Genomic DNA, 16028 nt, shown 5'->3' on the forward strand with positions numbered 1-16028 from the left:
GCATGCTATAATGATTATTTTGCTCTTTTTATTATCCCGATAGTAAATCTGGGCCATTCTTGACTGGTGCAGTAGGAACCGGGCAAGATGAAGAAGAAGGTGCCAACATTTGCTCCTTTTGGCTGCTCAGGATGGGTGCTCATGAGGCCAAGACTCCAGGCCAAAATTTGTTTGTTTCTTTTTTTTTTTAACTTTTTTAATGTTTTTTTTTTTTTTTTTTTTTTTTTTTTTAAGGAGAGAGACACACAGAGCGTGAGTGGGGGAGGGGCAGAGAGAGAGGGAGAGACCCAGAATCCGAAGCAGGCTCCAGGCTCTGAGCTGTCAGCACAGAGCCCGACGTGGGGCTTAAACTCACAAACCGCGAGATCATGACCTCAGCTGAAGTCGGACGCTCAGTCGACTGAGCCACCCAGGCACCCCCCCCACCCCCCAGGCAGAAATTTCTTATGGGCGCTGTTCCCGTGTTTTCTGGGACAGTTAGAATTTCAGATACTCTGTTTTGTTATTTTCATCCATTCAGGTTTGTCAGGTGTGAGTGTCCGTTTGTTATAGGACGTCTTCTCTAAGGATGCGTGCCCCTGGCAGAGGGGCCCATGGAGAGAGTGTAGACAGATCAAAGCAAGTCTGTCCTGAACAACTTCAGGGACGTCCCAATGGTGTATCCATGGTGCCATCTTCTCATGTGAGAGAGAAGTTTGCAGGAACGTGTGGGTGGATGGGATATTTCGATAGTAAAAAGTGAAGTAAACAAACACTTGGATTCTGGGTGCTGGGTTTTTTGGTGTTCCTTCCAATATTTTTGAACTTAATTCTGGGACACAAATTACTTGGAAACGTTTGATCCTTTTGGGTCTTGCTTTGAAGCATCGTTAGGCTGAACGGAAAGAGTGCCTGGTTCAGGGCTAAGGTGCCTCGCTTCCGGGATGGTAGCCCCAGAGTAGGCTCAGTGCCCCCTGCGCTGTGGACACGAGCCAGTCCCCACTGTGGGTGAGCTCCGGGAATCTTCCGTCCCGTTCTTTCCAGTGGTTCTTTCTGGGCCTCACCTGCGTGTGCTCGTCAGTACCCCGCTGAGACCGTGAGGTGGGGCCTCCACACCGGTGTGTGTGTCTGTCCTCTCTGCCACTCTGACCTGGGAATTCTGTGCCTCAGTCTCCCCGACTTGGCATCAGGAGGACCGCTGGGCGCTGCTTGGGCTCTCCCTCCTGGCACTGCGGCCACCCTGTCTCTTTAGGCAGTGAGCCGAGGGCAGTGGTGGGACCCACCTTCGCGCACAGATCTCTGCCCCGTGATGCTTATCGTCCAGGGTCCGAAAACCCTTGTTCTGTGTGTCTCGTCCAGGTTCAACGGGGAGGCTGTACCTGGGGCCCGGGGCTCTGTCCCAGAGAGACGCTGCCCTGCCAGTTCCACCCTCGACCCGCTCAGGACCATCCATGTCACATTCTTTCACTCTTCTCTTTTCACCTTGCTGTGGTTCCGCTCGATTCTGCGGTGTACCACGTGCCACCGAGCCCCACGGTGAGGACACGAGTTAGCCAGGCGTGGAGCTCGTGTCCACAGGTACCAGGATGGGCACAGAAAGGGCCTGTCTTCCCGGGGCTCCGAGTCCAGCCTTGGGGAGTGAGTGTTGGGGGAGGGCCAAAGAAGCAAAAGTAAGGACTCCAGTAGACACCCAACCAAACCGTAACCGGATCGTCTTACAGAAGAGTCGTGCGCAAAGTGATAGAGCCTGCGAGGAAAGGAGTGAAAAGTTCCGGGAGGACAGGCACGCCAGGGACTGTAGAGGGCCTGGGGGTTTAACAGCAGTCCCGACAAAAACCCGGGAGTGATCGAATCTGGCCGTACCCATCCCCCTGTGCCCCCTGCTCTGGCAGAGTTACAGAATGACCTGTGTCCTCAGCTGTACGCGGCAGCCCCGTGCGGCGCTCCGATGAAGCCGAGGAGTCAAGCTTCCCCAGGTCTGTATCCAAATGCTGACATCTTGCCGGGTCCCAGGTCGCCACGTGGCGCCACGGGCATTGGCCCGCAGCTCCAGGCGCACATGGAGAGGAGGCTGGCAGGGGGCTCCTGGCCGCTGACTCTCCCACTTGGGGGAGGGAGATGCGGCCGAGCCTCTTTGTCCCCAAACCCGGCCTCGTGAACGCTCGGAGTTCGGGCCCACATGATGAGCGGCCGTCCTTCTCTGTGGATTGGTGGGGGCTGGCTTGAACGTGGGGGTGGGGAAGGAGCTCAGGTGGTCTCTCCTGCACGGGGCAGCAAGGGAAACTGAGGCTGAAGAGTACAAGTTTGCTAGAGGTCCAGGGAGGAAGTGAACGAGCACCCACGTGGAGCCGTGACCTCATGAGAGAAGTGAAAAGGTGGCCCAGAAGCAAGGGTTGTCTCAGTGCTGGGGCGGCTCACCCCCCCGACTCTGCGCCGGGGCTGGAAGTCAGGGTCAGGGTGCCGGCAGGTTGGCTGTTTTCGGGACTTGTGAAAGACCGTCTGCTTCGTGCCTGTGTCCCAGCTTCTGACCGTCTCCCGTGACCCTGGGCTTAGACAGGCTCCCTGACCTCTGTCTTCTTCACGTCTGTGTCCACAGTTCCTCCTTTAGCAAAGGCACCGGTCATATGGATTAGGGCCCACTCTAGTGATCCTATTGAGACTGGATCACCCCTGTAAAGACCCTGTGTCCAAATAAGGTCACATTCTGAGGTCCTGGGAGTTAGGCCTCCAACATATCTTTCCTGAGGGGCTCAGGAGACAAAATTCAACCCGTAATGGAAATACAAGAAAAGCGTGGGATCTACAAGAAAAGACTGGTGTTGTGGCTTCAGAGACGTGGCTGAGAGGTTTAGACGTTGCGGAGAAGGCTCCAGAAATCACCAAAAGCCCTTAAGCAGAAGAATGGCAAGATTGCGTCTGTGTTTCAGAGAACAGCCCTGTCCTGAACAGAGGAGGCTGGAGCAGGGATAGCAGATCAGAGGTCATTTCACCGTGTAGACCCCGATCCGATGCCGAGGGCCCGGAAATGGGCAGTGGCAGTGGGAATAGAAAGAGCAGGGCGGCACGTATTTTGAGAGAGATTGGATTGGATTGGATTGGATTGGATTGGATTGGATTGGATTTTTTTGATTCTGTTCTATTCTGTCTTGTCTTATGCTTATTTTTGAAGGAGAGAGAGAGCATGAGTGGGGAGGGGCAGAGAGAGAGGGACACAGAATCCGAAGCAGGCTCCAGGCTCCGAGCTGTCAGCACAGAGCCCGATGTGGGGCTCAAACCCATGATCCGCGAGATCGTGACCTGAGCCGAAGTCAGACGCTCAACCGACTGAGCCACCCAGGCGCCCTGAGAGAGATTTTAAAAGCACAATAACTTTGTCTTCACCAAAGATGGCGAAGGTGGGCTGCCCAGAGGTGAGGCTTCGGGGGTTCCAGGAGTGGGGGGCTTGAAGTGCAATCGCAAAAACATGCCCCAAGGCCCGGGGGAGACAGGCAGAGAGGAGAGATGGGATGCATGGTGAGGGCAAGCAGAGCCAGGAGGGTGAGAGCTGGCTCCCCCTGGAAGGGCTGCAGGAGGTGAAATAGAGACCGTGCTCCCGGGTCCTGCTAGAGAAGGGGCGGTGTGAGGTGAGGACTTAGTTTAATGTCCCTGGAAGTGCTGCGTTTTGAGGACACTTTTTGGAAGTCACACAAGTTGTACCCCAAAATAATCTGAAGCATATTGTGAGCGTTAATTTGATGTGGTAACCTGGTTGGGTTGTGGCCCAGATATCTGGTCAAATATTATTCTGAATGTTCTGTGATGGTGTTTCTCAGATAAGATTAACATTTAAGTCGTTTAACATTTGATAGGCTTTGAGTAAACCAGATTTCCCTGCATTGTGTGGTGGGCCTTACCTAATCAGTTGAAGGCCTAAATGGGAAAAGACTGAGCCTCTGAAAAGAAATTCTGCCAGCAGTTGGACTCAGCCTGCAGCATCAACTCTTGCTGGGTCTCTAGCCTGCCGTCCTACGGCAGATTTTGTACTTCCCAAACCTCACAATCATGTGAGCTATTTCCTTAAAATCACTACCTGTATACATACACTACCTGTTGGTTCTATTTTTCTAGAGAACCCTAATACACACATCATCTCGGTTGCTTTTAAACGTAGTTCTGTTTCCTCAGCCCAAAATGTGAACATGGGTTAGAAGTTGTTAAAAAGCAACATTTAAAACAAAACAAAACAAAACAATACATTAAAAGTATGTTTTGGGTCGTCACGTCTTCTTTGTCTTCCTGTAGTTCACAGATGCTCCCCCAGCGGAGGCCCAGGATCCCAGCGAGAGGGCGAGAGCCCTGAGCTGCTGAAGAAACCCTCTGGTTGAGACGAAGGATCTGTTCTCCACGCACCCGACTTGCTCACTCACTGAGGGCAGAGTTGGCCGAGGGTCGGCACGTCCAGCTGCCGTCTTTGACCTCTGCCTGTCCCGGGAAGTAGGCAGAACGCAGCGAGTGGCCGTGGCGTTCAGCTCCTCTCGCTGAGTTTCTACGGAGAGGACCTCAGAACGAGGAGGAAAGGCAGGTACGTCATTTGGAGAAAGGACACGGTCACACCGGAGACGCAGTGAGCCTACCCAGTGAGACGGTAAGTGGGACAGTAGAGCGCACGCACAGCGAGTAAAAGTACCTCCCGGGCCTGGCCAGTAGGAAGGGCTGGACAAGGTGCTGGAGACAGAGCGGAAGTGGACACCACCTTCTGAGGAACGTGTCCTCCCTCAAGCCGGGTGAGCCGTGTAGACCAGATGTGACCATCACGTGTGGACCAGACATGACCATCACTAGCTGACTCTCCCCTTCACGCTTGGATCTAGGATAGCTGGCACCCACTTGAAAAGTACAAGGAAGCTACTAGAAAGATTAGAACTCTTTGCACTTCCATTTGGAACATTTTTCAGGTAGCTAAGGGTGGTGATGATTCGTTTATTTTGTCTTTAAATTCCTGGTAGTTTAGAAAAATTCGGGGAAACCTGGCAAACTAGTCACAATCAAGTAGCGGGTGGACAAGCACGTGGTGACAGTGCAGCCGTAAGACCTGAATTTTAAAAGTCGCCTCATACTCAGCTGTGCGCACAGCCCCGTCCAGAGCCCTGGACATCCATTTATGAGCCCTGAGGTGCCAGGGTTACTCGTTTCTTCCCTTCTGCTCACGTGACTTTTCTTCAGCGAAGTGTATGGAACCGTAGTAAGGAAGCATCGAGTGGATTACAGAAGCTGGAAGCATTAGAAAGGAGCTCCCTACAATGGGCACCGTTCTGCATAAACACACACACGACTGCTTCTGCACCCCAGAAGGAGGCCCCTCGTGGCTGGCATGCTCTGGAGCCCTGCTTCTGGAAGTTACCCCATCCTGGATCTGTCTGCAGCAGTGTTTCTGTGCACCCCGGCTGGGCAGCCCAGCGTCGGGTTGGACCCGGACGTGTGGCGCAGACAGTGTTTACGGCTCGAGGTGAGGTCTCTGGTGTGGCTGCGGCCACTTTGAGTCTGGGCCGTGACAGATCTGAGAGCAGAATTAAAATCGCGGATCCCCGGCCTGTCCGGAGGCCTGTCCTGGGCCTCTAGCCTGCCTGGGTGAGGGTGACGCCCTGGCCCACACAGTGGCCTCCGAGTCAAGAGGCGTGGCGGCCCCTTCGTGGTAGTTTCTGGCCCAGATTTTCACCCGAATTGAGCCAGTGCTCCTGTGTCTTCATGAAGTGCACCTGTGTGGGGGGTGTGGCCGGCAGGCTCTCCCAGGGTGTTGCTCTGGTTGGTAGTGAACAGTCCTGGGGGCCTGTCCCCGCGTCGGTCTGTGGGTTGCCTCGCCTGGCGGAGGTGCGGGAGAGCCCCAGCAAAGCCAGGCCGTCCGCGCAGTGCTCTCGGGATTTGTTGGACTCAGCCCGTCAGATCTGGACATTGACCGGGGGTTTTAACTCCTAAGAGGTAACAGACGGTCCCGAAAAGGGTCCTGTGAACAAGCCTTCTGTACTGAGGTCCTGGTGCCAGCGGAGGTGGAGGGGACCTGGTAGCGATGTGGGCTGAGGGTGTGATGGCTTGGGGGGTCCCCTGCAGACAGAGTCCTCCATCGGGGGCACTTACGGGCACAACCCTGCATCAGGGACACGTGAGGACACATCTGTCCATCATGGGCACCTGTGGGCCCGTCTCTCAGTTGGGAGCTGTGACTGGGGGTTCAGACGTGGCGTGACATCTATGTCCCTCTCTCCCAGGACCACACGTATGGGATCATGCTCTGTGGTAAGTTTACTCAAAATTTAGGGTTGCATAGATGGGATTTCTCCTCCATCTGAAAATACCACGGGCAGCACGAACACTAGAAACCTTTGTTAACCTAGTTTACTCGGAGATACCACTTTGTTGTAAATGTTCCCAGTTTTAAACAGGCGGTCCTCTTCTGTATTTGGGAGAAGGTTTAAGTTCGTATGAGAACCAACCCATGAACAAGTGCACAGCCCTGCTTCTAAAGCGTGTGGCCCACGTGGTCCCCCCCGCCCCCACGCCGTGGAGACCTCCGCCAACAGGTAGTCTGTTCCCCGGGACACCAGCGGTCTGCCTTCCAGGGGGCGCCTCGGGGCAGGTGGTCCCTCTCGTCACCTGGCCGCCTGCCTGAAGGTCCTTTTGTAGTTGGGTAGCTGTTGCTCACACAGCAGCCCTCAGAAATCGGGTCCGCTTTCTTCCAGAGGTTTAAATGCAGCACAGCTCAGCAGCGGCCCGCCTGCGGCCCCTCTAAGGACATTCGGACTGATGCCGTCACTAATGTGGCTCCCATATAGGGCTGGGCCAACTCAAAATAGCCTGACATATGGACGCCTCGTGATGAGCCTGTGAGGTTAGGAGGTGGGAGGGTTGGGCACAAGTAGTTGCGAGGGGAGAAGGTTCCAAGAGAATCGTAAATCATTATAATCTTTTGAATAAGTGACATGTTGTTCTCTAGGTTGGTGTGAACATTAAGTGACAACCTCAGAAATAATAAAAGAATTTCATTTCCCTTTTCTTTTTTAAGTGCTTTTTTTTTTAAATGTTTATTTAATTTTGAGACAGAGAGAGAGCATGAACGGGGGAGGAGCAGAGAGAGAGAGGGAGACACAGAATCCGAAACAGGCTCCAGGCTCTGAGCGGTCAGCACAGAGCCCGACACGGGGCTCGAACTCACAGACCATGAGATCATGACCTGAGCCGAAGTTGGGCGCTTAACCGCCTGAGCCACCCAGGCGCCCCATTCATTTCCCTTTCCTAATTTGGAATTAGGATTGAAAACGTTTTTAGAGCATAAGACACGCTCAGCGAGAGGTCTGTACGCAGCTAGTCTACCTCGAGGGGCTCCTGCGTGGTGATGTTCGAGCTCAGAACAGCCGGTCCACGTGGTCAGGAAGCACCTCCCTCAGCGAGCACGCATCCTGCTAGAGGCCCTTCCTGTAGGGCATGTCCCGGACCTCCCTCTCAAAACGCGAGTGTCTCCTCGGGCAGGCTGTCATACTGTCATCAGCATCGTTGCTACCTCACCACGACTTGGCAGATGGCTTTTCAGTCTGTCGGTTCTCTGGGAACGGCGTGGGACGCAGACTTGCACGTTGTGTTGGGTGTGAAACACCGAGGTATCGTGGTCTTAAGAGAAGCGGAGGTGGAGCAGAGCCTTCCAGAAGCCAGAGGGAACTTTAGGATCTGGATGAAATCGCTGCCACTCTGTGCTACACAGGAAGGCTGTACCCGGAGCCACAGACGGTCTGGACGAAGGGACCAGCGATCTTCCCACCCTCCTGTCACTTTATAGGCAAGAAGAGGGGACACTTGAGAAAGGAGAGTGACAGCACAGGCTAGTGACAGCTCGTTGACCCCTGGCACGTCTCCCGTTTGCTTGCATGTTTCATTGATTTTTTTTTTCTGATTAAAAATTAGATGTTTCTCATTATAGAACATTTGGAGAATACAGAGAAGCATCAAGAACAAAATCAAGGCCATGCGAAAAGGGGTTACCCAACGGAGATCGCAGTGTGGAAGGGACCTTTCAGAGCAGCAGAACGGGCAGTGTGGAGGGTCCATCTGGCCCCTCTGTCCTCCAGGCCCCTCTGTCCTCCAGGCCCCTCAGCGGACCTCGCTCTCTGACCTCCCTTCTACCCCGTGGGGGTTGTTTTGTGGCATCACCTCTGTTGCTTCTCCACAGTCAAGGACGGAAGGAAAGTTCTGTCCTTTCTCGGTCCCGCGAGTGCTGCTCGCTCCCGTGCTCGGGCAGGTCCGTCCAGCCCACAGACTCGGGAATCTTTCTGGTGCACTACTAACCGTACCCGTTGTGATGGCCACTTAAAAATCCCACAAAAGCGTCCTTAATTTCAGAAAACGTCCTGTAAGTTCTCAGTTCTAAGATAGTTTTGTAAGAGGAAGGCGCAATGGAAATGATAGAAATGTTCTAATCCGACTTTTTAAAGCTGTGGAATCAAAAGAATGTCTTCTGCGCAGCCCTTTAAATCCTCCAGAAGGCCCTATGCCAGATTTTCCCGAGCAGCCCGTTTTAATCGTGGACCGATCGAGATTTTTAACGAGAGTTTATCTGGAAATTGCCGGGGCAGCTTCCATAGATTTCCCAGCAGCGCTCCTGCCAGAGGTGATGTGGATTTACTGTAACTGTTGTGCTTTGTGGAATAAGGTGTTTCACGTGAAAGGAGGTGAATTAGAATCTCTTGCTTCGTTTCCGGCCTGGTTTCTTGCTTCGTATTCCTCAAAATGAAGCCGTCAGTCTCGATAGGATGCGGCTCTACCTTGACTCCAGACAAGCTCTGCTCTAAGTACTTCTGAAGTTCTGGTATGATCTTCTCTTTTATTTCTTTCTTCTTGCCCTTGAGGTAGATTTTAGGCATTCCTATGAAAAGAAATGTTTTCCATCTTGAAGCATCGCATTTAGTGGTAATTGTCGAGTGTTACTCCAGAGGGCGCCTTGCGGTGAGAGAGAGCGATCGACTTGACTACGCGGCGTGTGAAACACACCCCCAGGTCCCCTTGGGGCGTGCCTTGTGCTGTGGTGGTGGAGGGGGGCAAGTATCTTTACTTCCGTGATCAAGGAAACGGAATCCTGTCTGTCTGTCAGAGGAGATTAGGGAATGATGGTCAAAGGTGTGGACCCGATGAGATTTTACTAGTGTCCCCAGCTATTTCTTTCTTTGCCCTTTGCCCTCTTCCGGGGTGGGGGTGGTGAGGGGCCGCTTCTATACAGGGTCCCTCTTCTCCCTGCCGCTAGAAGTCTTCTGTGGAGGAGGGGACCGTGAGGTGCTGTCTGCACGCAGCAAGGGCTCTCCGCATAAGGGACCCAGAGTACTGGCCGGAAACCCTAGGCAGCCTCGGTGTCCAGGGTCTGGATGACCTAGCAGGGCTCTGGCGGCCTACAGCTGGTGCTGGCAGGGCCCGGGAGGAGCTGCAGGCTGGCCAGGGTCAGGCTGGCAGCAACAAGAGACCTTCTAGAAACTGCTCTAGAAACCACTCGTGACGGGAAAGGTGCTCCAGGGCTCTGCCTTGGTCGGGGCCCCCCAGTCGTGACCCAGCCTGGTGAGGTGAGTTGGGCTTGGCATAGCAGGAGCTGAGCCAACTGCTGATGCCTTGAAGGACCACACGGTGCTGACCGCTGCATTCAGTTTCTAGGAGCTTCACGGCGTGAGGCGCGGGTCTTCTGCTGCACGCGGTATCTTCACATGTTCTCTTTTCTGGACGTGACTCTCAGCATCTCAGAAAACAGGCCAGGTGTGAATTGTCGTACTGGCAATGGAGCAAGAGGCCGGCCCCGTCTAAACCCTGGCTGGTCACTTCGGCCTCGAAACGCCAGTGGTGCTTTTGGCCGCGGCACCCACTCACGTTTTTGTAGCTGTGTTGTTGGTGATGATGACCATGATGGTGAGATATACACGGAAGTTATCATGGCAACCGCTTTCAAGTGTACATTTCGGGGCATCCCATTCACGTTAACGTGCAACCGTCCCCACCGCCCACCTCTAGGACTCTTGTTAAGCCCAAACTGAAATTTTTGCTACCTTGTTTTTTGAATTTTTGAATTGTCCTATTCTGTGTCTTGCCAAACAGACTGTCCGTCTCTTGAGGATAGAGCAGAGTGTGCGCAGGTCCCATCGCGTGTCTCACACGTCATCAGAGCTCCAGTACGTGTTCGGTGACGACAGCCTGCAGCTTTATGGTAGAGTCTGCTCGTTTCTCAGCAACCTTTTTTTCTCAGCCTCCTCGCTCACGGACCCCTGTTTCTGAAAATTAACCACGACTCTCAGATGGCAGGTGATTGGGTCAGGACCGGGCCCCTGGCCCAAGAAGGACCAAATGTAGTCTTCATGGCCTGGCTTTGGGGCAGTCTCTTTTACTTGAGTATGTGCCAGGAAATGTCACATTGAACTGAAGAGCTGTGGTAGCCCTAAAATTGCAGGTAGACGAGAATCTGGGATAAGATGAAAGAGAAAGAATGTATGTGTGAGAGAGAGTTCGTGTATGTGTGTGTGTGTGAGAGAGAGAGAGAGAATGTGAGAGTCTGTTAGAAAATGTGTGTGAAATTAAATGTGTGAGAGACTGTGTATGAAAGAGTATGTACACATGTAGGTATGTGAGAGGGTGTGAAAGTGTGTGAGAACTGTGCAAAATGGAATTGTGAGAGTGGGGGAGAGAATGAAAGTTGTATAAGAGAATGTGTGTGTGCGATGGCGTGTATCTGAGAGGGTGTGTAAGTGGAAATATGTGACAAAATGTGTGTATGAGAGACTGAGGGTGTGTGCGGGAGAGATGATGTGTATTGTGCGTGTGAGAGAGTGATTGTGAGAGGGCCTGTGGGAGAATGAGTGTGAGACAGAATTATGTGTTGAATGTGGGAGAGAGAGGATTATGTAAGAGTTTGTAAGAATGTGAAAAAATGTGAGATACTTTGTGTGCATGTGTGTGAGATAATGTGGATGTGAGAAAATGTGTGAGAGACTGAGTGTGGTAATGTATGTGAAAAGGTGAGTGTGAGGTTGTGAGTGTGTGTGCAAGAATGGAAGAGAATGTGTGTGCAAAAATGTGAGAGTTTGTTAGAGAACGTGTGTGAAATTAAATGTGTGAGACTGTGTGTAAAAGAGAATGCAAAAAATGTAAGAATGTGAGAGAGAATGTGTGTGTGATAGAATATATGAGAGACTGTGTGTGACTGAAAATGCATGTGAGAGCATCTGCGTGAAAGGGAATTGTGAGACTGTGTGAGAGACCATGAGAGTAGAAGAGAATATATATGTGCGATAGCATATATGTGAGGATGGGTGAAAATATTTGTGAGAAAGTGTGTATGAGAGACTGATGGTGTGTGTGTGACATGATGTGTATTGTGCATGTGAGAGAATATGCGTGAGACAATTGTGTGTTGAATGTGAGAGAATTGTGAGAATTATGTAAGAGTATGTATTTGAGAATATGAGAAAATGTGAGATACTATGTGTTTGAGAGAGTGTGTGGTAATGTGTGTGAAATAGGTTGTGAGTGGGGTTGTGTGTGCAAAAGTGAATGAGAATGTAGGAGAGTTGTGAGAGAATATGTGTAAGAGGGTGCGTGTGAAAGAATTTGAGAGTGTGTACCAGAAGGTGTGTGGTGGCCTGTGTGAAAATGCTTGTAGGAGTTGTGAATGTGAGAATTAAGTGTAAGTGTGTTGAAATACGTGAGAGAACGTGTGAAAGAGTATGTGAGTATAAGTGTGAGGTTGTGAGAATATTGTGTGAGGGTGCGTGTGTGTGATTATAGAAGAGAATGTGAAAATGTGAGAAAATGTGTGTGAGAGTGTATTTGAGGGAAAGTTGTTAGAGTGCATGTGAAAGCACAAGAATGTGAGAGAGAGTATGTGTGGACAGGTGTGTATGTGAGAGAGTGGTCAGAATTGTGCGTGAGAGCAAATGTGTGTGAGAGCGTGAAAACATGTGAGTCTGTAAGGAGGTGTGCGTAAAAGGTGTGAGAGAACGTGTATGAGAGTGTATGTGAACAAATGTGTGAGAGAATCGTGTAAGGGATTGTGTGAGAGAATGAGTGTGAGAGTGTATGTGGGAGAGTGGGTGAGTCAGTGGTTGTGAGGTTGTGAGTGAGGGAGAACACGTGTGAGTGAAAGTCAGAATGCGTGTGTGAGAATGTGCGTATACGAGAGTGAGTTTGTGTGAGAAAAGTGTGTCAGTTAGCCGTTGCTTCTGATATTTATCCCACTATTTCTTAACATCGTCCCTTTTCGCAATTACTTTTTCTTTCTTCTTCCCATAATTTTGACTGTTTATTCTTCCATTTTGCCGGAGAAGATCTTTGGGAGACGAAGTCACCAGGAGCCTGGCGTGTTCAAACGTGTCTTTGTTGTGTCGTGCGTAACAACAGTTCCCTCAGAGATCCAACGCTAGATGTGAATGGTTTCTCTTCAGAATTTTGAGGACATCGGTCCATTTTTGTCTTGGGGAAATTCAACGCCATCTTGATTTCCGAACTTTTAAAAAGTGACTCGTGTTTTTTTCCTTTCTCTTTCCTCTCGGGAAATCCTGGATCCTGCCTTCATCACCACCGTTCTTAAATTGCATGGTGATGTCCTTGATGTAACTCATTTGTTGGGTTCTTTCAATCTGGACCTCATGGCCTTCAATTTGGGGGACTTTAATGGTGTTATTTCTTTCATTGTTTCCTCCTCCATTTTTTTGATTCTTAAAATTCTTTTTAGGGAAAGAGAAAATAGTGGCGTTTCCCAAAAGCATCGCATCACACACCCCCACGTCCCGTCTTTCACCACCCCACGGGCGCACGCACACACGAGCACACATACACGGGCATGTTTGCGTGCCTACCCCGTTGCTGTTTTTCCCTTGTACAGAGCTCCGTTACCTGACTCCTAGTTAAACTGACTTAAGATTGTACTGCATCTGGACACGGACTGTGGAGGAATGTCGCAGGCGGGCACCCGGGCCCTGATGCCCTTCACGGCGTGAGGTGCCCGAGCGAGAACGAGGAGAGCGGGGGAGGAGGGTCTGCCACCACTCCCGCCGTTCCTCGGGTGTGAGCTGGGGAGTCCGGCTGGACCTGGGGGTTTGGGCTGTTGTGGGAAGGACAAGGGTTAAGGCCGGGACGAGCTCGTTTAATCCCCAGTCCGGACCCTCACCCCCTCCTGTCTCTTGGATGGGATCACGGAAAACACAACGTTAGCGGCTCGCTCAGGGTCACCCCGGGAAGTGATGGAGCCGGCGTCCGAGCCCAGGTGCGGTGGGCAGGGAGTCGGGTCACCTCTGATGGGGCTGCAGGTGCAGGTGTCGCGGTCGGAGGCAGGGGACCGAGAAGTGTCCGCTTCCCCCAGGGGTGAAGGTGAAGGAGGCAGAGCGAGGGCGGAATGGAGTGGTGCGGATTGACACCCCCTAGCACCCACCGGAGACCTAAGCGGAGGGGCGGGTCACGGCTCGTCAGCCTGTCCCTTGAGCGGCCGCGTGTCCTGGGACAGCCACCTGCCCTGGATCTGTTGCCTCATCTACAGCGGGGGGGGGGGGGGGGGGGGGGGGCAGAACATCTCCACGGCTCTTGGCGACTCTGAAGTTCTGTAATTGGGGTGCTCGCTGTCTGTGGGACCTCGTTGTGACCTGTTCACTGAAGTTATTTTCTGTGAAAAAGAGCAGACTTCTGTTGTAGGAGAGACAACACCGTCACGGGCCAAGCCGTGTGAGTTCCAGGGATGTTCCCACTTCGCTTTCACGGACACACCAGTGTGATGTCAGATTTCAACGTTCGTCACGCCGCCGGCCCCCCCTCCCTCCCTCTGCACTCGGTCCATCACCACGTCCTGTGAGCCCTACCGCCCTCCGCCCCAAATACCCGCAAAGTGCCTGTGTCTGTCTGCCCTGAGCCCAGCCCTTCGCGGGCCCAGTACCGTAACTCCTCCAGGCCGCACAGGGCCGGGCAGCCGCGGGGAGCGCCTCTGAGCAGGGTGGCTTCAGGAGGCTCCCGGCTCTCCTTGCTCCCTTGTCCCCGCTCAGTCTCGCTTCTGCTCCGTCTCCCCCCACAGAAGGAAAGCGGCTGGGTGGCAGGGTCCTGCCCGCTTGCTCGCCGATGTAGCCCAGCGTCTGGAGCCCTGTGGGCGCCAGGAGGCACTCGGTAAACGTGTGCAGGGGTGAATGAGCGAACAGACCACAGCTGGCCAGGGGAGGGCACAGGTTCCCAGCGAGAGCGGGAGCCGGGCTCTCTCCCGACCCCCGCCTCTCTGACGGCTCTGAGCTGAGTAAGTGTGGACCCGCCCTCAAGCCTTAGGTACCAGGAAATACGTGGAATTGATTTTCAGAGTTAAGAATTCGTGAAAGATACCTAATTTCTTTCCAGTTGGTTCTAAATTGTGTATGATCCGCCCATCAGTCGATGCTGCTAACAGCCAAAGGAAGTGACAGGTGTATTTTCTCCTTCATCTCCGTCTGCAGTTCCTAGGGGCCGATGAGCATCCCTGTAACGAAGGCCCCTCTGTCCTGTGTCCTGTGATGATGCAGCATCACCAGGGGCCACCCGTGCAGAAGTCCCCCCGTTGTCCTGGCGTCCGTGTATCAAACACACATGGGCCCACGGCCCTTCTGCCACTCACGGACCCCCCACCAGCACAGGGACAGGGTCCAGTGGGAGGCATATCATGTAGGGCGCAGGCAAAATAGAACAGGCCACCGCAGGGTCTGGTGACGGGCACTGGCTGCACACGGGGTGGCTGAGTCTGAGGTTTTAGGGGGACGTGAGCTCTGCCTGAATCTGTGGACACGGGGCAGAGTATCCCCACGGCACACGTGTTAACAGCACTGCCACACGCTGGCAGACCCGGAAGCCAGAGGAGCAGGCATTTACTCTGAGCCCCCGGACGGATGCCGCGCCCAGAACCCGGGGGTCTTACAAAAGAAGGAAGAAACAGGCAAGTGCCAGGACCCCGCTGGGGAAGATGCTGCAGGTCAGTGAAGTGATCGTGGCGCACTGCCAGTTTCTGGTCCTCTGCGCGCCTGCGTAACCTTGCTTAGAGGATAAGAGCAAATATACAGATGCATCTGGGACTGGGCAGGTGCCGAGGCGCGTGGGTGCCAGGACATGTGACCTTTGTAGCGGCAGCAGAGAGCCAGGCATTCCTCAGAAGTACGTCTGGAAGGTCAGCGCGTCCTATAAATCGGAGAGAGGCAAGTGGGTGAGGCTGGGGACCTTGGGTCACGGCCGGAGTCTAGTTCCTCCGGTGTGTTCCAGGCGGAGCAGATACGGCCAGGGAACCCTGGCTGGACTGCTCTGCCCTTGGCTTGCCTTTGGGGGGTGGATTTGGAGAGTTCTGGAGAACTGCCCCTCGCTGTGTCCCCTGTGTCCCCCTGCCCTTGTCGGGGGATGCCCCAGATGGAGCCCCTCCCACCACCCCCTGCCAGCACCTCGGTGTCTGCCCCGGAGAGCTCTGGACACTCAGGGCTGGGTTAGCGTCATGCAGACAACCCTTCTTTACTCTTGCTGCATGAGTTGGTGGAAACAAAAAGGTGAGATGAAGAGTGCATTTGGACACCAACAGGGTGGGAGGCACAACCGGCAGGCAGTCACATCCCGTGCAGCCTGTGCACAGGCTTCGTCGCAGGGCACGTTAGGGGCGAGGTCCCCACCTTCATCGCACCAATAGTTGGGAATCCCTCCCCTGGTTACAAACATACCTTGGTTTTACTTGAAAAATAACAAATGATTTAACCAAGTGTCTCTCGCATAGGATGTTTCGAAGTGATTTGGGAAGACATGAAAATATATGGCTCTCTCTTCTAAAGCGTCACCTGCTGACCCACAGAGGGTGAGAGATTTTCACCTGTGCTTCTGAACTTTTCCTTTCTCTCCTGCTCTGTTTTGTGCTGCACGTGTCCACCCATTTCCTCTGCGGCACCGGGCCTCCCGCTGATTATTAACGGGGACTGCAGGGAAACAGTTCGGGAAGGACATCTCTGAGGGATCGTTACATCTGCACAGAGTCTGACTTAAGGAGGGTGAGTGATTCATCCATGTGGGCACTGTGCACAAAT

At 53.1% G+C, this 16028-nt stretch overlaps 1 long non-coding RNA gene across 1 annotated transcript; it reads left to right on the forward strand.

Annotated features, from left to right (window-relative positions):
• Positions 1–3153: 3153 nt before the first annotated feature.
• LOC144613780 (uncharacterized) lies at positions 3154–7005 on the forward strand. Its single transcript, XR_013551171.2, has 2 exons — positions 3154–3389; positions 4261–7005. It is a non-coding gene; the product is annotated as an uncharacterized LOC144613780 (long non-coding RNA).
• Positions 7006–16028: the final 9023 nt, after the last annotated feature.

This window comes from Panthera onca, chromosome D3 (assembly GCF_046562875.1).
Source record: "Panthera onca isolate mPanOnc1 chromosome D3, mPanOnc1 haplotype 2, whole genome shotgun sequence".
In the NCBI taxonomy this organism is placed as follows: Eukaryota; Metazoa; Chordata; class Mammalia; order Carnivora; family Felidae; genus Panthera; species Panthera onca.